Source organism: Marmota marmota, unplaced genomic scaffold (assembly GCF_001458135.2).
Source record: "Marmota marmota marmota unplaced genomic scaffold, marMar, whole genome shotgun sequence".
NCBI classification, from domain to species: Eukaryota; Metazoa; Chordata; class Mammalia; order Rodentia; family Sciuridae; genus Marmota; species Marmota marmota.
The window spans coordinates 14,570,970-14,597,085 of NW_026000229.1; the positions used below are offsets into that span (position 1 = coordinate 14,570,970).

General features: G+C 51.0%; 1 protein-coding gene across 1 annotated transcript in view; it reads right to left on the minus strand.

The window, feature by feature from the left end:
- The window catches only part of Smad3 (SMAD family member 3), an 80,831-nt gene extending 57,088 nt beyond the window's left edge, over nucleotides 1–23,743 (minus strand). The window contains exon 1 of the mRNA XM_048793671.1: nucleotides 20,724–23,743. The gene's annotated coding sequence lies outside the window, so the exon portion shown is untranslated. The remainder of the gene's footprint in view (nucleotides 1–20,723) is intronic.
- Between the last annotated feature and the right edge of the window lie 2,373 nt (nucleotides 23,744–26,116).

The window sequence follows — 26,116 nt, forward strand, 5'->3', positions numbered from 1 at the left end:
GGCAGATTCATATCACCCTGTCCCGCTGCCTTCCTCTACGGTGGGCTTCAAGAGCAGCCTGAGGCCAGGTCACTGTTAATGCCCAGCGTGGCCGGTGAGGAGGAGGGCAGGGTGCATGGATTCGCTGGGGTCAGGAAGGGAGCAAGCGCTCCTGGGGGTAAGCCCATGAGAAGATGGCGTGGCTCTGGGCAAGCAGGCGGTGTCCCTTCACAGGGGCCCTGTACATATGCACTGCATAGGAATTAGTCTCTACAGGAAGAAGCGAGAGGCCAGCAGCAGCTGCAAGGCTGAGAAGTACAGTGGACAGAAGCAGCAGAGGTACAGGCCCCAGCCAGCAAGAAGTCTGGCCAACAGCAGGGTGACAGTTCGGCACACAGTGGGACAGCACGGTGTGCCCTTGGCCACTCAGTGTGCTTGCTTCTATGACCCCCAGCTCCCTTCTTCAGGATCCCCAGGCCACCAGACCTCTGGGATCCCCCACGGGGTGCCCCCAAGATGCGAGTACCCGAGTTTCACAGTCTCATCACTCAACAATGGAAATACATTCTGCAAATGAAAATGAACTGTTAGGTGACTTTTGCGTCACATGAACCTCATACACATCTCGATGGTACACTCACGTGCACACCTATGTATACCCGCACACAGCACAGTCTACGGCTCCCAGGGCCACACCAAGCAAAAGACCATGAGATTCAATCGTGCCCTAGAAGAAGTGCTGCGTTCCAGACACGTGCGGGGCACGCTGGCGTCCCATGGCATGCTGTCCCACCCTGAGCACTTTTTTATAAGCATTTCTCAGTGAAGAGCCTACTGGCTTGACGGGTGCTCCAGCTTCCTGCCGGTTAGCAAGAACCAGTAGCCCTCACTCCAGCCTTACAGATAAGGCTTCTGAACCGTTAGGAAGGAGACCGCCTCTACAACAAAAATAGAAAGGATAGTAAATGCTTCAACCAGTAACGGTCACTTAACATTATCAAGTATTACGTAGTGAACATAATTATATGTCTGTACTTTTAGAACAGTGGCGGGCTGGTTGATACCAGCACCACAAACACGTGAGTATCACATCTTGCTAAGACAGCTATATCGTCACAGGAGATAGGAAATCTTAAACTCCGTTATAATCCTGAGGGACCCCTGTGGACACCCAGCCTGTCATTAACTGGAACGTCAGGAGGCAGCGCATGACTAACCCCAGCCCCAGCCCCAGTGGTTACAGGGTGGGACCTGCGCTTTTGCTCCCTGCTGGCCAGGGGGAGCCAGCAGCTCTGACACCGGCCTCATAAAAGGAGCTTTTGGAGTGGCTACAGCCAGGCCCAGCCCCCAGGTACATGCACCAAGGTCAGGGCCATCTTTTGGCCACCCGCCTCCATGACTGGCCTTGTGCCACCTCATTCCTTCCAAGCCTCTTACTTGGGCACAGGACTGTGAGGTTTTTTTAAGGTGCCCCAAGGTCACACGTAGGGGTTTGCCAGCTTTGAAAGTTGAAATTAAAAGCTGAAACTTCCCTTTCAGCTGTGCTTAATTTCTAGTCAAAACACAGTCACCCACGAGGCCTCAGTTGACTGTCCTGCTGGGTGATGACGTATTCCGCTGAAGAGGATTCTTGCTCACCAAAGGACAACCAAAAACCTTTTTCCTCTGAAAATATTTCCAGAAAGTACCTGTCCACTCTTCTCCCTCAACAACTCCATTTTCTCTGAATAGATTTTTTTTCCCCCAAAGACTGATGATCCTCAGGCCCAGACTGTGACGTGAATTCTCACTGTGGAGACCAACAAGCCAGGTAAGCAACAGAGATGGACAGTTGGCCAGGCCACCTGGACACCCCAGAACAGTCATTGGTGATGGTTTTCAAATGAACCAAAGTCTTAAAATCAACGGCAACCTATTTTCTGGTGATTCTTTTCAGTCTTACTCTATGGTCTATCCCAAAGTTGGAAAACAGGGGGCACTATTTCCCCTTGTTTCCAGTCTTTGGGGCCACCCCGGGATGCAGTGCTCACACATTTTAAAATAAGCAATGGGACTCCCAGCTTTATACTTAAGAGACCAAAAAGAAGTTCAAGGGCCACACAAACGCACCAGGCACCTTCTAGAAGATGGTTCCAAAATGAGTCCACTCTGTTTCCCTACTTTGGGGCACCTCTCCATCTGAGTGCTGAGACTGTACCATAAAGTTAGAGTGCCAGAGGCAGTGACAACACCACCCGAATGTGAATGGCTACCATTTAATGAGCACTTATTACGTGCTAGGAGTTATACTAAATCTGAGGCATTTACAATTTGTCATCTCTCATGTCATCCTGTTTTAGAGATGAAGACACTGAGATTCAGGAAGTTTAAGCCCTTGGCTAATGTCCCATTAATTCTTCAGGACATGTACCCTGGTCTGCAGGACCCTGAAGCCCTATTCTCTGCCTAAGATCATCCGATGAGCTTTTGTCTTTAAGATAAAGCTTAAGAACCAGCTCACCTCAGCTGCATGACCCTCAAAGTCTCCTAGCCTCTCCGGACCTCAGTATTGTGAAACTACTACATATTTCCTGAGACTTCTTTTGACTCTATCTAAAGGCCAAAAAACCCCAAGAGGTCACCAATGACCATAAATCCCCACATAGGAAATACGCCAAAGGATTCCTGTGGGGGAAGTGGTCCACGCCTGCCTGTTCCCAAAATCATGAGGAAACCAAAAGAAACCAGCCACCCACCGTGGGGCAAGGGGCAGGCAAAGAAACTGGTCCACACAGAACTCTTGCTGGAGGGTCCCAATGCCTACAGACCAATCTATCTTCTCTATGAAGGAAAGAAGAGTCTAGACTTTGGTTTCCTCATTTGTAAAGTGAAAATGTTTCATTCGCTCATTCTTATAAGTGGTCAAGTTAATTTAACACCCAGGGACTCAGTTTCCTCATCTATAAAATGCGGACATGTGTCCAACCCCTAGATCAGTGCTAGCCAAAGGAATAAATTTTCTCTCTCTCTTTTTTTTTTTTTTTTTTTGGTACTGGGGATTGAACTCAGGAGCACTCAACCACTGAGCCACATCTCCAGCCCTATTTTGTATTTTATTTAGAAACTGGGTCTCTCTGAGTTGCTAAATGCCTCACCATTGCTGAGATTGGCTTTGAACTCATGATCCTCCTGTCTCAGCCTCCCGAGTTGCTGGGATTACAGGCATGCGCCACCGTGCCTTGCAAAATTTTCTGATTATAATAACATACTACTCCAGACTATCGAATGTGGTAGCCAACACCCTACTTGAGTCCTTGAAATGTGGCTCAGATGACCAAGGTCTTAGACTAATCTTAAATGCCTGAAATTTAAATAGTCACCTCATGGACAGTGGCTTGATATTAGGTACAGCCTGAGACTGTGGTGGTAAGAATGGGATAAGACGACGTCTGTAAGCTGCCTGACACAGACCTGCATGGAACACAGTAAGTTCTGGAGGAGACAAGCACATGGCCACACAGAGGCCCTATCACTGAGGACTGTCCTCTTATGGAAGGGAGGTATCAGATGCTGATGAACACAGACACACAGATCAGAAAGACCTAAAGCAACCGGCTGTACTACTAGACTCCTCCCTGCAAGCGCAGAAGCTGAATGGCTGCCAGTCTGCCCTTTTCTTCTGTTCCCGATAAGATTCTTACCAGAAAATAAAAGCCTTTGGGTCACCCTAGATTTTTCTAACCCTAACTGCCCAGTGCAGGCTGCCCCATGAGCCAGGTCTCCCTCTACAAACCTCCCCCTCCCAGGGAGCTGCCCCCTCCCCAGGACAAGGGGACAGCACAGCAGGGTGCATGCCCCATAGGGGCACATCCCCCAGAGGGAGCTGGGAGGTGCCCCCGGGGTTCAAGGCAGGCTAGCATCCTCCTGGGCGGGCAGTGCCCGTGGGGACCTCGCTGGCACGCAGCCTTCATCACAGGCCAACAGGAAACAGGAGGAGACAGTTCTGGGGCCGCGTGGAAATCCCCACCGGGCCCCAGCTGGGCTGTGACTCAGCGAGGCCAGGCCAGGGAGCAGCCCTCCCACCCCTCCTGGCACGGGCAGCCGCAGGAAGTGCCTGCCCTGTGCAGACTCAAAAGTCATTCACTATCCACCCAAAGAGATAACCCAGGGTGTCCTGAGATCCGTTCTCCCCACGCCCTCCCCAACTCAAAGCCATGGCAGAGCGCCTGAGCTCCCAGAGGCTCTTCCTGCCTCTGTTCCCTGCTGTCCCATTAAGGAGCCCCAGGCAAAGTCGGCCCCACACTCTTTCTTCCCCCTGTGAGGGACCCAGTGTCCTCCAGGCACTCCTGGCTAGAAAAACGACCCAATCCAACAAAAGAGTGGTGGTTTCCAAAACCCATTCCTTGTGAGACACAAGGTTTACTAATCCTAAAGTCCTTATTTACCCCTTAAAATTACTAGAAAAATCTGGCCTATGTTATTTCACCTTAAAAATACCAACCCATCCCCAGGCACAGTGGTGCTCGCCTGGAATCCCAGCGGCTCGAGAGAGGCTGAGGCAGGAGGGTCCCAAGTTCAAATCCAGCCTCAGCAACTTAGTGAGATCCTGTATCATAATGAAAAATTTTAAAAAGGACTGGGGATGTGGCTCAGGGGTTTAGCATCCCTGGGTTCAATCCCTGGTACAAATAAAAATAAAAAACCAACCCATCTTGACTTTTTACTTTCAGAAACAGCTTAAGCAACTTTACCTGTAGCTTAGAAGCATCTTACAAAATAATCCATTTACCCCTTTCCCCTGTGGGTATGGGCCTGAATTTTAGGGATGTCTTAGGTAGGTTCAAGATTCATCTCGGCCCAGGGTCCGACCATCTACTCAAACAATTCCATTCGGCTGGCCCCTGTGAGCACCCGGGCTCTCCCAGCCATGGCTCATCCCTAAGCCAGCCCCGTCTAGCCCCTGTGCTCCCCACCCTTGCAGAGCTGTGCAGCCAGTTCACCAGCCCTCACCTCCCTTCACTATGGGGCTCACAACAAGGACCCTTCCTAAAGTCACCTTGTGGCCTCCAGGTTACAACATCCAAAATATGCCTTCCAGGCCTTGCCGTCCTGGACTCCCCCCTACATGGGCACAGCCGTTAGTTCCTCTCCTCTCCTGCAGGGGCTCCCCGCTCTTGGCTTCAACGTCCCTGAACAGCATCTTCCCTCTCCCCTCTCCACCCGCGATGGCCATGGGGGAGGTGTTGTCCTCTGTGTCTTGTCCCACCCTCACATCCTCCCCAACCTGGCCCCACTCATGACAACTCACAGAAACCCTCCTCAGCTCACACCTCTCCCCACACTCCACGCTGACCTGTCCAGCCACCTGGTCTAGGTCTCATGCAACAAGGGCTCATCCATGTCCACTGGTTTGTAGCAGCATTTAACAAGGACCACCGCTATGTGCATGTTCTGTGCTAGGTACAAAAGGTGATGCCCATCCCTGAGCTCCAGGGGACACAGGAAAAGTCATTCTTTGGGCAATTCCAGAGAAAGGGCAGAGCTCAGCCAGCCGGGGCTCCCAGCGAAGGCATCCCTGGGACTGTGGTATTTGGGTTGTGTCTCAGAAGACGGCTCAGGAAACCAGCACTTTTATTCCATGCAATGGGGTCCTCATGACTCAGTACCCCCACATTGAGTTGAGAGGGCACAAAGTCTTAGCCAGTTATTTTAAACTACTGTTTCATATTCCACACTGGGTAACAACCTCTAAGAGAAGGGGTCTTCTAAGCAGCGCCCTTTTCTTCTGTTGTTTTTTTTTGGGGGGGGGTGACTATTGATTGCTTTTCGTCAGGTATATAAGTGACACCTTTGGGCCCAAGTCTGCTGGTCCCAGTTCCACCCTCACTCCTCAACAATTGGGCATTACTTTTTGGCAAATTCTGAAGACCACCAGTAATCATGCCAAGAGTGGTCGTTTAGCAAAAGATGCATTTGATCTGCATTACCTAACCCTGGTAAAGAAGGCTCTAGAGAGGAAAGTTTAGTCCACGTTGTCACTTATGCCACCCAGCCTTCTGGGAGTCCCTCTCAGCTGGGTGGAAAGCCCTCACGGGTTCCCCACTGCAATGTCCACAGTGGCTTCCATGGAGATAGGTGCCCATCCTCATGTGAGCCAGCTGGCAGCCAGCACTTTGCCAGCTGTGTGGTCGGCCCCCAACACGACCATGCCCAAAGGACAAACCCCAGGCTCTTAATTGGGAGTTCTGAGAATAAGCCATCATCCACAGCAGTGCTTGGTATTATTTTTTTATGTTGTCACTAAAACAAACATCACCACTTGATCATGTTTCCAAGCCTTGCTAAGAGCAGTTCTCCATAAAGAGAATTTGAAAATCTGTGCAGGATGTGTCACAGCCCTTTTCCATGAGGTTGGGGGCTTCACAGCAGGAAAGGTGACAACCTCACGCCCACCCACTTCTCATGCCCACCACCTGCTCAAACCAGGGGACCTGGTGACTTCTAATGATCAAAAGGAGACAGCCACTCTGCTCAGTGAGAGAGGCACTGGGCTGGACTTGGGGTGCTGCTTCAGGGAATAAGGGTTCCTCAACTGAGATGAAGAAGTCAGACTTCTGAGGTTGGGGATCCTGCTGGTGTGACAGCACTCTCTGCTGTTTCAGAGCCTTGTGGAACGAAGCTGGGTCAGTTCATCCTGGGGTCATCACCTGAGCAAGGCCGGTGAGGTGGGAAAACACCTGGCTGGAGGTCAGAAGACCCGAGTCTCTGTCCTACTTGGCATTTGCAGCCTGTGAGCCCTCTGCAAACCCTGCACATTTAAAATAGATCGAGTCTTCCCAGTTACTCCAGTAAAGAGGCCAGACACAGCCCCAGGTCTCTGGGAGACATCCACCCTAAAGAGGAGGCCAGACACATTGAGACAGAAGTGTGAGCTCTGTGCTGGGGAGATTAGAGGACCTGGCTGTGAGGAGGACAGGGTGGGGCAGTCCAGAGTGGCTTCCTGGAGGAAGTGCGCCTGGGGATTTCCAGGCAGTTTACAAGTTTTATCAAGATAAACGTTGCATCTCTCAGCTCCTGACCTCTGCCTTTCAAACTGACATGCCACAGTCTCCGGTCCCAGGATTTTCCTACAAGCATGAAGCAGAGCATTGGCTGGTGTCCCAGTGGCTGAGAAGTCACCTGCCTCAGCTCCCTGAACATGTGGCCCTGGGGTCCCTGTCCTACAAGCCTAATAGAGACCCCCATCACCGAGGGCCCTCCTCATTTCCTGATGCTCAGGTTTCCTGCCTCTTTCTAGAACATTCCTCCCCTCTGTCTATCTGGATCCCACAGGCCCTGAGGACACGGAACACCAAGGGCCGCCCCTTCCCTGATTTCCCAGGCACTTATTGTCAAGACTCACCGCAGGCCTCTAGGAACAATCACCCTAATGACCACAGCAGCAAATCTGAACCATGGGCCTCCCCATCCAGGCACCTGCCCTGCACATCCCAGGGATCACGAGGACGACACCCTCACCCACTGTGAGATGAGCACAACCACGACCCCCACCAAATCCAGGAGTGATCCAAGGTTCAAGAACCTGGGTCCCTCGCCTGAGGCCACGTGACCAGCGTATAAGGAAGACTTCTAAGTGCCTCGCAAGGCCAGCAGTGGATCTACACTCAGGCCAATGGGTCCAACAGTGATCCTCTTCCCCACTCCATTGTGCTGGGCACTATGGACATGGAGCAGAGCATGGCCAGGCTGTGCTCGGATGGCCTCAGTCTCTGGCTGGAGGCAGCCCATTAGCTGCCTCTTCTGATCATTGGGAGCTGCTGATGGGCAGCGTCCACCACTGCTGTCTGCAGGCCCAGCCCTGGCAATGCACCCAGCCCCTGCAGGTGCTCAGAAAAGGCCTGCAAAGAGACCCCAGGGAGACGTACCAAGCCCTCTGGGTGAGCTTCTCCCCACGCTGCCCATCTCTGTGGGGACTTCCATACCTCTGTTCCCTCTGCCCAGGATGCTCTTCTCCTGGTGACTCCACTCACCCTGGGGACTTTGTTCTTTTTAGATATACATGACAGTAGAGTGCATTTTGACATATTATACACACATTGAGTAGAACTTATTCTAATTAGGATCCCAGTCTTGTGTTTGTACATGATGGGGAGTGTCACTGGTTCGCCCTGGGGACTTGAACCCAAATGTCTCTCTTCCAGGATCACCTCTCCTTCCTCATGTGGACTCAGGCTCCTAACTTGCCATCTGTGGCTCCTGCAGTTTGCTCAGCTACACTTGCAGGGGCTTCGTCCTACTCCCTACCCTACACAGAGTCCAGCGCTGCGATAACAGCACCCAACAAACCCACCACTGCCATAGACACTCCAGCGGCCCGTCATTGGGGGAGGCTAACTAGCCGTCCTCAGCCCCGCCTCCCTAATGGGAAACAGCACCTGGAGGGCACATGGCCCCCGGGAGCTCAGGGATACCATCAGGGCCAAGACTAAGTGTCCCTCGGGGCCCCCACTATTTCTTGTCTGACGCTTTGGCATCTGGAGGAAAACGCTGAGTTCTGTGCGCAGCTCTGAGCACTGGGCAGACATGGACTCCAAGCAGACACAAAGAGCAACCCAGCAAGCTGGGGTGAGCGGGAAACCGCGTGTCTGCTGACTTGCTCGGCCTCAGCCTCCATCGCAGCAGGCGCAGGGCGGAGGTCACGTTCTGTGCCTCCGATTCTACTTCACACGCTCTATTCTGAGAGCAGAGCTCAGTGCTGGAGAGACACAAAGAACCTGCGGGCGTGGGCGAGGCTTTCTCACAGGGGAAGAGAGACTTTCCTAGGGTCACATTGTCTGTCACACAGTGCATGGTGCTCCTGGAGGCAGAGTTCTGGGAATCCTCAACCAGTTGGTGCAACTTGATACCAAGGTGCTCAGTGGCTGGGGCTGAGCACGAGACCAGGAGTCCAGATCTGGCCTCTGACCTTGACCAGCTGGTGACCCTAGGAACACAATGGGGTTACAGCACCCACACTGCCTTTTGGGTTTTTTTTTTTATTTGTTCTAATTAGTTATACATGACAGCAGAATGCACTTTGATGCATTGTACACAAATGGAGCACAGCTTTTGACGTCTCTGATTGTACACGATGCAGTCACAGCATTTGTGCAGTCATTCCCTCTCGACAGGCCTGTGGCCCGGATTAAATGAGCCAAGAGGTACAAAAGTTATTTGGAAGCCACAGGCAGGAATCCCGTGTATGGGACACCACCAGGCTGTGCTGGCGAGGCCAATAGGAAAGTGCTGGGTGCAGGGGCAACACCCAGCACCCAGCCCCCTACGGGGGTGGGGGGTGTGTGTGGACTGTACCTACCTGTCCCAGAGTGACCAAGTCAGAAACAATACTGGTTTATCATATCTCCTAAATTAGATAAAAACTGAGGGCCAACAGGTGGGAAGAAGAGAAGATGAGTTCAAAGTCAAGATTCTTTGGGTTCCAGTCTTGTTTTTATATGTCACTAGCCATATGACCTAGAGCAAGGGCTAAGCACAGAGCCTTGGTTTCCCTATCTGTCAATTGTGAAATAATGATAACCTTCCCACCTCCCCAGAGAATAGTGTTCAAACCTATTTTTTAAAAAAAACAAAGAATGCAGCTGCAATATTAAAGTCCTGCTTATCTGGGGTCAAGGCCACCCAACATGGCCCATGCAGAGACCAAAGGCGGCCTGTGCCTTCCCTGGCGAGGGAGCCTGTCTGGGTGGGCCTCTCTGCACAGTGGTCATCCCAGTGCCAAGTTCCACTGTGGGTGGCAGTGGCCCCAAATCCACGAGAAGCCGTCCAGTTTGGGCCAGGACCTCCCTCACACATGCCGGATTTTTCCATGAGGCAGAAAAACTGGAAGGCACGTCGGAGAGAGAGCAAGAAAGAGGACCTGGGGTATGGAGGAGGCAGGAAGGCGGGCGAAGCCACCCCACCTCCCCTCTCTGTGAAGGATGGCCTCCACCAGGGCAGAGGCGCCCGCGGCCCACGGCCCCATGCTCCCACCACTCCTCTGGCTCCCAGGAAGCTCTATCCAAGAAACAATGTCTAAAACACGGCCAGCGAGCACCACTGCCACTTCTCCTCTCCACACTGGTCCCCACCAACCTCTGCCTGAGACAGATTGTGGATAAAGGATGTAATTAACATTCCGAATCTTGGAAAGAATCCAATCAAGATTCTGTAAGCCTTGTGCTCCATCCTAAGCACTATGGAGGCATCGGAGGGAAATAAGACGAGGTTCCTCCCCTCAGGGTGCTATCAAACCAAAGGGACAGAACCAACACACATGAAATAATTACTGCATGAGAAGCTCTTGTTCCTAATATCCACAGAGAAACTCTCTTATGTTTCAGTCCCTGGAAACAGAGTTTTTCCCTAAAGGAAAAAAAAAAACAAAACTTTTATTTTATACACACACAATCTTGTCAAGTCACATTTCCATTTTACCTTTGGCTACTAGGAAGCTCAAAACCAAATCTGGAGGCCATTGATAACAATCTCACAAAATCTTACAACTTGCAGTACTGTGTACTATCCGTTTTTTTTTTTTTTCCTGCCTCTTCTTTCCTAATTTCCGTAACTATCTTTATCCTTTTCTACACACTGTATTTTTTGAGAGTGGCCTCAAATTCTTTCTTGGAACAAAGTAGATTATGGAAATAAATATTTAAAACATTAATTAATACTACAAAGCTACAGTAATTAAGACTAGCATGAGGGTAGACAGATGGATCAATGGAATTGAATCAAGGGTCCAGATATAAACCCTTACATTTGTGGCCAATTGATTTTCAACAAAGGTGCCAGGATAATTCCGTAGGAAAAGAGCAGTCTTCTCAGAGTGTCCAGCAACTAGATAATAACATGCAAAAGAATGAAGATGAGCCCCTACCATTATGTGTCACATGAAAATTAAATTAAAAAAAATCAAAAGACCAAAATATAAGAGCTAAAATTATGAAACCTTTAGAAAAACACCAGTGAATGAATCTTTGTGACCTTAGACTAGAAAATAGTTTTCCTTGGACATGACACCAAGAGCAAAAGTGACAGAAGTAAAAATAAATTGAATTTCATCAAAATAGAAAACGTTTGTGTTTCAAAGGATCCCATCACAAAAGTTAAAAACTACCCAGGAAATATTTACAAACCAGATATCTGATAAGGAAACTTGTATCCAGAATGTACAAGTAACTCTTACAACTCAACAACAGAAAGACAATCCACTTTTAAAACGGGCAAAGGACTCGTAGACATTTCTCCAAGGGAGATATACAAATGGACAACAAAGCACATGAAAAGAATCTTAATACCATTAGCCATTAGAGAAATGGGAATCAAAACCAAAATGAGATTCCACTTCATGCCCAGTTAGCTGGCTAAAATAAAGACAGACAATAACAAGTGTTGACAAGTCTGGGGAGAAACCAAACCCCTCATACATTCCCGAGGGAATCATGAAATGGCACAGCCACTGTAGAAAACAAGTTTGTAGTTCCTTAAAAAGTTAAATGTGAAATTACCAAATGACACAGTAACGACACTCCTAAGTATCTACCAAGATAAATGAAAACATGTACACCCAAAAATCTGTACACAAATATTTATAGCAGCATTATTCATAAAAGGCATAAAGTAAAAACAACCTAAAATGTCCATCAACTGAAGAATGAACTAATAAAACGTGGTATATCTATATAATGGAATATTATTTGATCCTGAAAATGGACAACTGATCTATGCTACACATAGATAAACCTTGAAAACATTAAGTGAAAGAAGCCAGATATAAAAGACCACCTACTGTTTAAGTCCATTTATATGGACTGTCCTGAAGAGGCAAATCCAGAGAGGTAGAAAACAGATTAATTTGCCAGGGCTAAGGGAGCCAGATGGCAAACAACTGTGAATCAGTGTGTGGTTTCATTTCTTTTTTCTTTTTCTTTTTTTTTGTGGTGTTGGGAATTGAACCCAGGGCCTTGTGCATTAGAGGCAACCACTCTACCAGCTGAGCTACAGCCCCAGTCCCATGTGTGGTTTCTTTTTATGTGATGAAGATGTCCTAAAATTAGATAGAAGTGACAGGTGCACATTAACACACTAAAAGTCCCTGAATTGAAAATCTTAAAAGAGTGAATTTTATAGTATATGAATCATATACCAATAAGCTGTTATTTTCTAAAAGATTGATTAAGTTAAGTCTAGAACTGTGTTTTTAATGACCATGTACCCATTCTGCTTTTTTGGATTTGATACCCGTGCCACTATAACAGGTCAGGCTAACACCAGAGGATTGGGACCGAGGGCACACCAGAACTCTGCGTGATCTTTGCAGTTTTGTTACAAATCTACATAATTCCAAAATAAAAAGTTCCTTGGAGGAAGGCCAGTTGTGTGTATAGTGCTAACAATTATGTAATTATTTAATCAGTGTCTCTATAAGGACCGCCGTGTACCTGCCCCGGGGACCACACCTGCTCTCAGGTGGGAGGCCCACATCACAACCAGGGAGTCGGGAGCAGGGCTGAAAAGCGCAGACACAGGCTGAGCTAGCAATGAGTGCACTCAACAGTCCTTCCCCTACATCCCTCCTCTGAGCCTCAGGACAACACCAGGAGGTGGACAGTGTCACCAGGGGAGGGACAACCAAGGCCCATCCCACCTCCATTCCACGTCTCTCTCCATATGCACACACTCTGTTCTGCCAGACCCACCACCCTCCAAATCCAAATCTTCCAACATACCCTGAAAGGGGCTGAGGTCCTGGGAAAGCCCGGTGGGCAGCTCCTGGCCTCCCACCCTGCTCCCCAGCACAGGAGTGAGCCTCTCTGCAGAAGCACCTGGGCCACTGGGTCTGGTGAACCCCCGCCAGTTCATGAGTCTTGTGCCCCAAGCAGCATGGAGCCCCCAGGGCAGAGGGGTCATCTGACTCATCCCTAGACCCCAGGGTCTTGCAGACACACATTTGAGCAAATTCACTCACTGGTAACCCCAGAGGAGTTCCAGAAGCACAAAGTCACATTATCCCTAGAGGAAGCCTGTCCATTTCCAGCAGAGAACTGTAAAAAGAAAAACAAAATCTTCTTGGTCCTGTCCCGTCTGCACAAATATCTCGAATGGGCTGGCCCCACGAATGGGCTGGCCCCATGGGGTGGCTCTCCCCCTCCAGGAGCTGGAGCGCAGCGGGTGGGAACTGGGCTGTGGGGGAGGAGGGGCTCCCACGCTCCTCTGGCTGAGCTGGCTGACGGCAGCCCCGCTTCCTGTGGGCCACAGCCTGCTGACATCACCCAGCGGCCGGCTGCGCAGGGGGCACCCGGGTGTCGCAATGGCAGGCAGCACGCGGGGTCATGTGAAGTTCAGTTCTGGGGTTTTCTCAGTCCGTTGGGTTTTACTCTTCCCCTGTCCGTTACGCCCGTTCTCTCTCTCGCTTTCCCTTCTTTGTGTGTGTGTGTGTGCTTTAATGATTCCCTGGCTCTTGGCTGGCTTTCCCAGCCCCACATTCACATCTCTCACTGCTGCGGGCGACCAGGCACTCCACCCACCGCCATGCGAGAGGCTGCAGAGAATTCCAGCCCTGAGCGGGTCCCTGGCCAGAAGGGAGGACCTGAGAATGACACGCAGCTGAAGGCCCTTGGAAGCCACAGGGTCCCATCACATCTCCCACCCCCTTTATAGATGAGGGTCACAGGCCCCAAGGACTTGCACAAGGTCACCCGGCTTCAATCAGTGCAAAATGACTCCATTTTTCAAAACTGCTACCACAAAGCATATTTCAGTTCAGGCAAGGCAGACATCCTGCACCAACATCATTCCCACACAAAGAATTTACAAAAGAAATCATATCTTACAAATGCACAAGCCATGGGAATGTTTTAATGGCCAAACATTAAAAACACCCAAACAAATATTCATCTTGGACATTCCTTCCAGGACTAATAATCAAGGGACCACAGAGTCTGAGAGAGACATGAAGTTGAACAAGAACGGTCCCTCTGTCTTCAAAGAGAACCCAGTGGTGAGACCCACACGGAGACCAACCCAGGGAAAATAAGAAGCCCTGATTTACATAACACGCCAACAAGTGATGTTTTCTTTGATTTTCCTAATTTTATCTTAGCCTCCAGATCAGTAAAATATCCACATTTCCACTTTTTTCTTCCCAGATGAAAAGAAAGCACAAGTGTCTTTTTCAACCTATGAAGTCAAAAACCACAGGCAGGAGCGGAGAGGAGAGCTCGCACTAGGCAGGGGCTGTGCTGCGGTCTGATGAGGGACATGCTCGGACGACCAGGGCACCAGCCTCCCATCCAGAGGTCAGTCCACAGAGCCCTGCCTTGGAGGAGCTGCCTGTCTGGGACCATGAGAAGAAAGACCCAGAAACAGATTATTTTTATATACTGTGGTACATGACAAGACCTAGGCATGCCAGTGACCGGGGACAGGGGCAGGAAGCTTTGCAGCAAATGAGGGAGGATGGGGCCTAAGGGCTGCTTCCCTGAGACTCAGTGGGATCCTATTTGGAGGAAGCTAGTTGAGTAGGCTTGGGGCACCCAGAGCTGGGCATGTGGCAAAGCAAAGAGGCCAGAGACGACCTGGGGCCGTGGGGAAGGTGAGCAGGACTCCAGTGTACAGTCGGAATGGGGCAATGAGTGGTCATTTTTAATTCCAGTGATTTTCACAGACCTTTTCCACAACGGTGGTTGTGCTTGAAATCATTCGCCCGAGGAACGCCTGGGACCCACCTGCAGCAGATCCACAAGAGTCTGCACAGACAGGTTGGAAAGCTCCTCATCAGAGCCACCGAGGGCAGGCCATCATACGGACCCCGAGGGACAATCCAGGTTATCTCTGAAGCACCAGGACCCAGGAGACAGGGTCTAAACAGGGGGTAGCAGGCAGGATCTGCCCTTCAGAAAGATCACCCCAGGCCCAGGGCGGTAGCGGGGAGGCTGTGGAGGAGAGCCCCGGACCAAGTCACCCAGGTGACTTTCCACACCTGATGTGGATGTCACAGAGGCCTCATGCCCCAGATAATATGCCCTCCTAAACCTGGACTGAGCCAGACCACTCACTCCCGTTCCACGACAGGGCCGCCTTCTTTGCACACAACACTAAACAAATCGAAAAGGGTGGCTTTCTCACATGAGGGTAAGGAGACCACAGGGCAGGGAGGCAGGGCTGAGGGATGGAGAGGGGATTGGTCCATAGGGTGACCACAGCCAGACCAGAGAGCAGTGGCTTGGGCTGGGCCACCAACGTGACCTGGGGGAGGCTGGGCAGCAGTTCTCCCATCAGGGATCCCTTGCAACCCCCTGCCTCCACCTGCAGAGGACCACAGGTTGGAGCAGGAGAGGAGGAGGACATGGTGACCACATCCTCCCCTCCTCCAGGTCCTGGGAGAGCAAAGAGCTGATCCATCTCATCCAGGAGACAAACAGATGGGCCGTGTGTGGTATGACCCATGGGGCAGTTAGAGAGAGATCTAGATTCGGGGACTCTGAAGGGCCACCCCTCTTCCTCCTCCTCCCAGATACAGCCACCTCTCTCCTGGTCTCCTTGGGGTGGGTATGATAGTCACTGAAATTCCCACCATTTGTCATTTCTCTGGCATCCAGGACCTAAAGACTGACTACACTGAGAGCTGAGAGCTTCGGTTAGAGCGTGAATCACTGCAATCTGCTACTTTGAAATCCACGTAGTAAACATTTATTGCAGCCCTGCCCATGCCAGGTACTGCGCTGGGTGCTGGGTGGGGGAGAGGAGATGACTAAGGCTCTTAGAGCTGAGGCTGGGGACGCAGTGAGAAGCCAAATCATGCACACAGGGCCTTGGAAACCCAGTTAAGGGGACTGGACTGGACTCACTGGGAAGTTACGGAAGGGTTTTAAACCATGGGGGGATGATACGTTCTGATACCATCATTTGCATCCCCTGGGGTAATAAACACTATGTCATTAGCACCATTAACACCTTAGTGTGAATTAGGTAATCAGATGAAGTGTCACCTTGCAAAAGGCTGAGATGTGGGACTGATAAGTTTTGATGCCAGAGGAGTGGAGCCAGGAAGAGGCGGCGCCCATGGCCACTCAGTGGGGACAGGGGAGGAGGGAACAGACCCGGAAGGAACCTGGGTGCTCAGTGATCACACCATAAGCATCCTACACATATGATTCATGCCTGCAAATATTTACTGAGCTCCTTGGCCCTGGGCATTGTGGAGAACAAAAGAGATGGTCCCTGCCCTCTAAGGAAAGACAGACAGTAAACAAACAATCACCTAGATCTGTAACTACAAGCCGGGGTAAGGTCTCGGAAGGAAAAGAACAGGGCTCTAGGAAAAAGTGTATCAGGGATATAATTAAGATGGACGGGCAACCAGGAAGGGTCTTAGATGATAGTTAAGCTGAGAACTGACTCACAAAGCAGCTGGAAACTCCAGAAAGAGCATCCAAGGCTGAAGGGTAGCATGTGCAAAGGCCCTGAAGAGGAAATGTAAGAAGGCCAGGAGAGGGCAAAGGGCCCAGCTAGGGGCAGAGGCTAGAAAGGCAGGCCAGGGTCAGATCCTGTGGCCTCACTAGAGGTTTGGACTCTAATCTTCAAGGGGACAGGAAGCCCCTCAACAATTTTCAGCAGATGTGCCAGATGATAGTCTGTAAGTTTTTGGAGGTCACCCTGGCAGCTGGTGGAAAATGGGTCCAGCAGGTACAGAGGTCAGTGAGAAGGGAAGCTGGGCCCAAAGGCTCCCGAGTGGGATGGGAAGGCAGTGGAGAGAGGGCAGGATGTGGTCCCAGATGTTCTAGAGCAGGACTGATGGGCTTGGAGGTTCACTGGACGCAGAGGAGGGAGGGGAGGAGGGGCGGCTTCCTGACCCAGTGGACAGGGTTGCCTTTCACTGAGAGAGACAGGAGCCTGAGCCTTCAGAAGGCAGCAGGGGTGGGGGAGGAGGGCAGGTCAAGTCTTTGATTTATGAGAAGCAAAGCCCCCCAAGGGGCCTGCCGTCATCTCCAGGGCACTGTCCTCACCTAGGACGAGTGGTCTCAGCAGGCCTCAGTGGCTGCCGGTAGGCTGAAGACCCCTGGGGTCTGGGCACATTCTGCCTCCCCCTGGTGACCTGTCAGGGAGAAGGCTTCTCCTGTTCTGGAAGTGCCAACCCTGCAGCACAGGAAGCTCCTTCTGCTGCCAGAGTGACTAGCATTGATCCCTGGGACGCGCAGTAGCCATTCTTCAAGGAGATGAAATTCCGCCCAGGTCACAGCCACAAGCCTCTCTGTGCCCTGCCGGCCGGCTGCTTCCTGGAGGGGCTCTGCCGACCCCACCCCATGACTCCTCAGCATCCCAGACTCACAGCCCAGGGCTCAGGGGCTCCACCATGGCCTGCGCAGATGCACCTCCCCACCCTCCAGCCCAAGACCCTCACAGACAGAGGTGGCTCCTCACCCGAGTCCCTCCCTTGACACAGATGGCAGCAACTTCAGAAAGCACCTCACCTGTTTTCTGAGCAACAAACTGAAGCTCAGAGTCAAACAGTAGAGCTAAGGGGGTGGAGTGGGGGAATAAAACCTCCAAGTCAGCGCTCTTTCTTTGGGGTCCTTTTCACAGGACCAAAAGTGGTAGCAGACACTCCTGACACACAGTACCTCCTGCTTGGGTAGGTGACATCAAGCTGCATGGAGCTTTGACACTTAGGAAACAGACCAAGAAAAGAGGGCCAGAGACCCCATGAGAAGTTCTCGAGCAGTCTGCACATGGGTGATGTGAGGGCTGTCCTCTCCACACAGCGCTGGGCTCAGGCACAGACAAAAGGTGCCAGGGGTTCCAGGGAGCTTCTCCGGAGACCTTCAGGATAACCCTAGCTCTTAACAGAAACAGGTCCATTCACGACACAGCTTAAGAGCTCATCTAGGCCCAGAGGGCCCCTGTGAAGGGAAGGGGGTGGGCAGATCCCACAGAGGAAGTACTTTCTCGGGACAATGACCATGGAGGAAACAAGATAGCACAGAATACAGTGATCTGGTGTCAACTTGGCCACTGGTGCCAAGCCCCTTGCCAAAGTCATCGGCCCTCAGCCACGTGCCACACAGACTAAGGGGCACTTGGCTGGAAAAGAACAATACCCACCATTCGAATGAATGCTGATCACATACAGTGTGCAGAGCACAATAATATCCCTACTGGGGACAGAGAATGGGGGGGGGCGGGCTTCCCTTTCCTATCCAGGTGTTCCTGAACTCGGGATCAAGGAACGGTAGACACAAAGTGCAGAGGGCTGGGCACACACAAGGGCAGTCCCTTCCTCCTAGAATTTCCATCTAGAATCATACATGTTGATCAACATTTCTTAACCTAGCAAACCCACTGCTGACCACGACAGGATGGACACAAAGCCACCCTGGTTCTATGAGAATTGGGAAAACATTCACTCATTCATCAAACCCTAACTGAGCATGTTGTGTGGTGCCAAGCCTCGTGCTAGACACAAGGATCAGGACAGCGGAGGAGTACCACGTGCTGCCCTGACCACCCTGGAAAAGCTCTCAGCTGTCAAAAGTGGCAGGGAAGTGGGGGAGGGGGAAATCCCAAAATCTGATCTGATCTACCTCCTGCCTTTGAACAAGGCCACCACAAAACCAGCGGGGCCTGTTCCATACCTCTCAGCCACGGGCCCCTTTCCTTCCTAGAGGTTTCCTGTCTGCCTTCTGTAGGATCGCCTCCCACCACCCTTAGCTGTCCACACCGCTCCAGAAGGGGAAAAAATTCACCACCTTAGCCCAAAGTCATGATCCAAGAGAGAACTTATGGAGGTCCAGCAACAAGCCAGGCTGAGAAAGGGCCCATGGTGGTCCCTCAGGCGCATCCCTTGCAGGGATGTCCAAAGCGCCACAGCTGGCCCAGGAACTGGAAGAAAGCTGCTGGGTGTTGGAGCAGCGTCCAGCATGAGCTGGGGACCCAGAAAGGCCACACCCACCCCTGCATCCACAGTGGTGAGCTGAGGAAACTGAGGCACCGGGAGGGTGAGTGGTACTCCAGGACCCCAGGTCAGCAGCACACCCAGCCAGAGCCAGCCTCCATGCCAGCTCAGTCACCGACAGCCTGTACCCAAGGCCAATCATAACCACATGGCACAGCACTTGACTCTCTTCCAAAACTCCTTCCCATCCCTTTGCTCTCTCCTGATCCTCACAGCAGCCTTCCATTGGGCAGGGTGGGTCTTATGTCTGTCTTATGTGATATAAAGTGAGTCCCGGAGGCTGGGTGCCGTGTCTGAGGCCACATGGAAGAGACTCAGCGTGCAGGTCTTGCCAGCCCTGGCCCACTCCTCTTCCTCTAGGGTGGTGGACGGCAGCAACAGGAGTAAGAAGAAAGCACAGGACGCTTGCTCCTGTACAGAGGAAGTTGACGATCAGATCGGGGCGGATGAATGACACACAGACAAGTTACCTTCATGGAGAAGGGCCAAATTAACACATTCAAAAATATTTCTGAGCTATGTGCCAAAGCCAGGAAGTGAGTCAGCAGACAGAGAAAGAAGGGTGGTCAAGAGCGAGCAAGGTGGTCCAGGCAAAGGAGAGGGGACCATTCTGGAAAGGACGGAGAGTAAGCATCCCAGGAAACATAAAGGAAGCCCAAACATGACAGTGACTGGGCAGAAGGTACCCTGGAGAGGAATGTGGAGGAGCAAAGGGATTCAGAAGGTAAATTTGCAAAGTGGTCAGCTCAGCAGAACTTGAATACTCTGCTAAGGGAGCCCATCTACAGAAACGTGATGCGTCCAGTTCCTCCCTGTCCACCCTAGGTCACCCCCTTGCTCCACCAGGAGCTTTACCAAGACCTTTAAGAGGCACAGAATTCTAGGTGTCCCACAGAATCGCCTGGGATCTGGTGCCTGTCACTCAGTACACATCTACCACACACAGCAGCCTGGACTGGGCAGACTCCGAATTCCTGCACATGAGGAATGATCTGAACACCCACAAATCCACTGCACTGCTCGAGAGAAGGCAGGCTAAAGCATACTTTGAAAACGGCTGCATTTTGCACATTTTAAGTGGTTTTCACACATTTCTGAGCAAGAGCATGACTGCTGCATGTGTGAACATAACAAGTTTCAAGAGGGAAAAAAACAGTGGTTAAATCTGACTCATCCTCCTCTCCTGGCTTTTTTCTCTTTCAACACATACACACCCCCAACACACATGGCATTTCCCCTGAGAATGGTCAGACTGGCAGGTGGGCCTGGGGGAGCCTGGGGGATCCATCAGGTCAACTCCCCTCGCTCTCAGTGTGATGACCTCCCAGGTGACCCAAGAAAACACAATTAACCCGAGGACCAGACCTGGGTTTTCACTGCACTGCCTTCAAGAGAGCAGGTGTCTCTCAACCCTGCCGAGTCGATGGCAGAATAAATCCTATGCACTTTGAGCGCCACTTCCCATTTTCCCGGAAAATGAAGGCAAATCAGTCCACAAAGAACGACTCCCAACACTAATCGGGGTGCATTCGTTCTTCTCTATTCTTCAACAGTCCTCACCATCCTGCCCGCCCTTGGGCTCCATGACCATTTCACAAGAGCAAAGCGCTCAGGACCCAATTCACACAGGTGCTCACACCAACTCACAACCTCTCCACGGAGAGGCTGGGGGTGCTGCTGACACTACAGGACATGGGGGCCGAGGCCTGGGAGCACGGTTTCCCCTGACTCACGCAGCTAGTAAAACCCAAACCGTGATCCTGGATCTTACCTCAGCTGCCGAGAAAACCACAGAACTTCCAAGATTCTGAAACCACGCTTGGCTTCTCCTAGGGATTAATATACATCTAATTCAATGACAGCTCAACTCTTCAGATGGCATCACTGTCACTGTCCTTACTGTCACTCGATGGCCACCAACCAGGACAGTCTGCTACAGCTGGTCTTGAGAAGGAAGGCGGGCCTGCCGACTACAGAAGCAGAAGGACCGCCGCAGGGCTTGCTAAATTTGAAACCCTCTCCTGACATCCAGGCATTTAAACAGCTCATTGACTCCCGCCTATAAATATTACTATAAGCTACAGTTTCATTTACTCTGAGCCGGAGTCAGAAGGGTCTGAAAGTAGAGTGGGCACAAATTGGGTCCTGGAAAGCTGCTTATTTCCTTATGTTAGATGTTCATCGTCAAAGAGAAGAAGCTGCGCCACAGGATGACTCTCATCACACCCGAGGGTGTAGGTTCACACCGAACCGCCCCTTTCATTCAGTGCCCAGAGCCAGCGGCACAACCGAAGTGTTCTAGACACACACCCGTGGGCACAGCCCAGCCTCCAGAGCCAATCCTGAGCCTGTTCCACCAGCACAGGACACACAGCTTCCCTGAGCACACCAGGAAGGCACAGAACGCCGGGTGGAACAGGGCTGACCCTTTGCAACCCAGGGGTGTCCAGTTATGCAAAGGAGCTAAGACCTGCACGGAGAGTGAGAAGGCAGCATCCAACTCTGAACTTTGGTACCTTGCTCTGGGTCCTTGGGGAGATCCCGAGCCCTCTCTGGGTCTCTGGCTCCCAATAAAGGTGGAGCCTGAATTAGACTGTCCCACGCGTGATTCAGTCTCTTGCACACATACACAACCCCTTCCCTTCTCTCCCACTCAACACAACCATGTCAGAGACCAAGTCAGTGAGAAGCAACAGCAGAGGAACACACCTGTTTTTATAGACACTGGGATTTCATCATATATACAGAAAGCCACCGTTTTAGCCATTTTAATGTGTACAATTCAGTGGTGGATTTGTTCCCAGTACTGCACAACTATCACTGCTGCCTGACTACAGAATGTGGCCACCGCCCCTAAGTGGTCAACCCTACACCCACTGAGCAGGTGCTCCCCATGGCTCCCTCAGCCCGGCCACACTAGGCCGCCTGCTGTCTCTACACGTCTGCAATCCCAAGTATTTGGTGTAAGTGGAATCACATACGGGCTCCTCCGTGTCTGGTTTCTTTCACTCAACTTAATGTGTTCAAGGTTTATCCACCTCGTAGCCTGGACTTCATTTCTTGGCTGAAAACTAGTCCACGGTGGAACAGAATATCCCTTTAAATCAAGGGGTCAGTAATTCATTCACAAACTTTGGTACTCTTAATAGTAAAAATTAAATCAGATATCCTATGTGTGGGACCGGGCCCACGGGAGTGCTCAGCTAGCCACTGCTCTTCATCATCATTCACAAAACCCCTGTGGCATGTCCCCCACGGGGGTGTCCTCATACCTCATTTCAGAGGCACAGACTGGAGGCTCCATCAGGCCTCAACTTCTAAGCTAAATCAGTGTCCCATACATCCTCCCGGTTCTCCAGTGTGTCCCTGAGAAGTAACTCACCCTCATGCAGGGTTACAAAACAGTGGGACCCCCTCTTTGTGCCATCTTGCCACATGGAATTTACCAAAATAGAAAATCACTGGGAGGTGGTATAATTCTTCATTTTTCGAAATAATTCTTAACAGGATTTCTCTAAAGTGTTTTGCTGGTGCTCCCAGGGACACTTCAGTTGGCACAAGGTCTCAGCAACAAACCTGCTCCATGAAACGCATGTGGCAGCTGGCAGCTGGGCTCCTGGTTCTGCAGGACAGGAGGGGTGACGGACCGAGCAGCCCGATCTGGAGACCAGGGTCTGGTCCCTCCTCCCCTTTCCAGGCCTGTGCCTTTGCATGGGGACCGCTACTTCCCTCAGTGTCCGTTTACTCTTGGGGAATGACAGAGTCACACCCACTTTCCCTAAAGCTGGTGTGTGCATCCACAGGACAGGGCCACAGAGGTGGGAACTGCCACTGTCACTCACAGTGTTAGCTCTCAGGACACAGGCTCCGTCCACCATTTGGGATGGAAGTCTAGTTTGTGGAGCATTTCAACACTGTCCCATCTCTGCAGGCTGCTTGAACTTCTCCCACGGCCTCCTCCGGGTCTTCCAGCTAAGCCCCACGGGGTGGAGGGGGGCATTGGGGACCCCGCGTGCCCACTTCCACCTGCCTTCCAGGGCCGCGGAGGCGTCCACAGCAAAGCAACCCTCCCCAAGGGCTCTGTGGCCGGCTCTCTCCGGCTCCTGAAGCTTGTTTTCTTTAATTAGCTCACTGTGGCAAGAGAAAAACGCGGCTCCACCCTCCAAATGAGCGGCTCTGAGCCTCAAATGTACTCTGTGGTTTGCCCCGGTGCTGCCAAGCTGCGAGCCAGGCAGCAGCAGCCTCCCGGGGCTGGGAGGCAGGGCAGGAAGAAGCCCGCTCCTCACCCTGGGCCTTTCTCTTCCTAACAGCTGACGTTGGGTGCTCAACCACAGGCCAGCTGCACCCCTTCCTGAGTCCCTGAAACCTGCGATTGTGGCTCCAGTTAGAGAACATTCCAAACCCTGCCAGTTTTCTTTTTCTCTCCCTCCCTCCCTCCTGCCTTTCTTTTTTTTTTTTTTTAATTTTTTTATTTTAACCTGGTTAGGGAGCAGTGGATGGTCCAAAGTCCTATCCCCTCATCTCACAGACAATGAGCAGAGACCCAAGAAAAGTCACTACTTCCTCCAGTTGTCACAATAGTACACAAGCTGAAGACCCCGCAGAGCTCTTCTGAACACCAGTATTTACAGAAGATTTCTGCACAAGTCCTCTTGGCTGGGTCTCATCCATGAAGCAGGGATATCCATCAGCACTTCCCACATTAAGAAACTGAGGCTTGCCGGGTGTGGTGGCACATGCCAGTAATCCCAGTGGCGCAGGAGGCTGAGGTAGGAGGATCGTGAGTTCGAAGCCAGCCTCAGCAACTTAGCAAAGCCCTAAGCAACTCAGCAAGACCCCATCTCTAAATAAAATATTTAGAAAAAATAGGGCTGGAATGTAGCTCAGTGGTAATGCACCCCTGGATACCAAAAAAAAAAAAAAAGAAAGGAAGAAACTGAGGGTTAATGAAGGAAAGGACAGTTAAGGTCACATGATTAAGGATGGTAGAAGGTGACAGAATGAAAACCCAGATCTTCAAACTGCAAGCACTACAATTTTTCTTTCATTCCAGAAACTTTTAAAGCACAGTCTGATAAACTGCTTAGAAATCTGGGCAGAGGCCCCTGGAACTGCAGCCACAGAATCTCTGGGGCCAGATATACTTTCGTCCTAGCACCTCTAAACAATTGTTTCTTCCTCCTCCTGTCCTTCACCATCGTCCTTCACCGTCACAACCGCTGCTGACATGGACTCAGGAAGGTGGTCCAGATACAATGTTAACTCCTCGGCTCTCACTGAGCCCTCATGATTTTGCAGATGGAGAAACTGAGGCTTCAGGCAGCCTGGACAAGTTGCTCAAGGACAAGAGACTAGTTAAGAGGAGATGAGATCTGATCCAAGAATTCAGCCTCCACTTGGCCCCTGTTGTCAACAACTACATTACAACCAGGAGACAGAGAATGGCCTGATAAAGAAGAGACTTGACCAAGGAGACAAGCTAAGAGCTAGGATTCAAACCACCCCTCTCTCCAGTCTATGGCTGGCTTACACCTCTACACTGGGCTGCTCAAAAACTCCCAAGATTGAATGCACAGTAGAACCCAAAATATCTCCAACAAGGGTATGTTTCAGCCTCTGAAATCCATCAATTGTCATCTCTATCAATGGGGCCACCATCGTTTGGAATAGCCCAGAATCTTTAGAGCAAGAGGCTCACTTGCCTAGATGTCATTTCTCTGCTCTGCAACCCAGAAGACAGGGTGAGCAGATCTGGGATCTAGCAAAGGGCCAGCCTCCAGCTGGGCTGGCTATGTCGTGACAGCATCCAGGGTGCAACAAAAGTGGGGACCCTCGGTGCAAAAAAAGCAGGAGAAAGTACCCTGGTACTAAAACATAAAGCTCTTCCTCTTACCTAAGCCTCTCTTAACTTGTCATGGTGGTTTTCATAATCTATTTAATATCATTTTAAAAAAATAAAATTTGAATTATTACCATAAATTTACCATTCAGACCATGTGATACCAGCTCTAAATGCAAAACCAGGAGCATTTAACTAGTAGGTGGAAATGACACAGACTGCACTCTGCAGCCCGGACATACACAGGTGTCCTGTGATTTACCACATCCCCCTCCCTCCGCCATTTTCCTTCACTTCTTCCCATGCCCATAGTCTACCTCGGTTCTCAGGCACTCTGGGCAGCCCTATCTTTCCCTCACCTTCCATGTCGTCATCTTCAGCATAAGAGGTGGCTAATACCAGGAAGTAACCAGTGAGAAGGGAGATGATGGGGTTCCTGGGTCGTTGACGTTTCTTAGAAAGCCATGGCCTTCTCTCCACATCCAAAACAATTTCAAATGAAAAGCATGGGGCCTTCGGGGCCCCCACCCACTCGGTCGGAGCTGTGATGTCTTATCTAGCACTCGCTTTGACTCTGCTCTGCTCCCCCACATCGTGGGACTGGCAGACATCTGTGCTCATGGACAATGAGAACGCCATGTGTGAAGGAGGCAGAAAGAGACAGGGGACACATATGTGGTGGCCTCAGTAGACCTCCCTCCTGAAACATTGGCTCAGAGATAAAATCAGTAAGAGATTCTAGATGGTAGTAACATCACCGAGCCAGGCACAGGGCCCTCCACCGCACGCCCTCATGCCATCCACACACTCCCACACTGTACTGCGCTTGCCAACCTGGTCCATCAAAAGCCAAATGGGCTCAGGACCCCAGATCAGGGGTTCTGGAACCTCTATATGCTGGAAAATGGCTCCAATACTAATAAGCAAAAAGGACCCAAGTGAAATGCTTACCCAGTCCAGTACCCATGAACTACAAGCCTTCGCTGGCCTTCTTTAACCTGCCTGAGGCTGCCATACTGAGTGACAGCTCTCTCCCCATACAGTAAAGCAGGATAGGTGAGCAAGCAGTCATCCTTTGAGCCAATTATCACTAAGGGGAAGGAGGAAGAGACCAACCATTGACCAGCTCTCAGGCAGGTGACAAACATGAGTTAGGAATTGTACACACATTAACTCCATCTTCCAACAATACTAACAGACAGGTACTATTATCCCCATTTTCCTGCTGGAGAAACTCTTCTCTGAGACTCAGAGAAGATATGTGACTTGTCCAAGGCCTGCCCAGCCACTCAAGCTGGCTTCTCTGGACCCATCTCCACCCACCA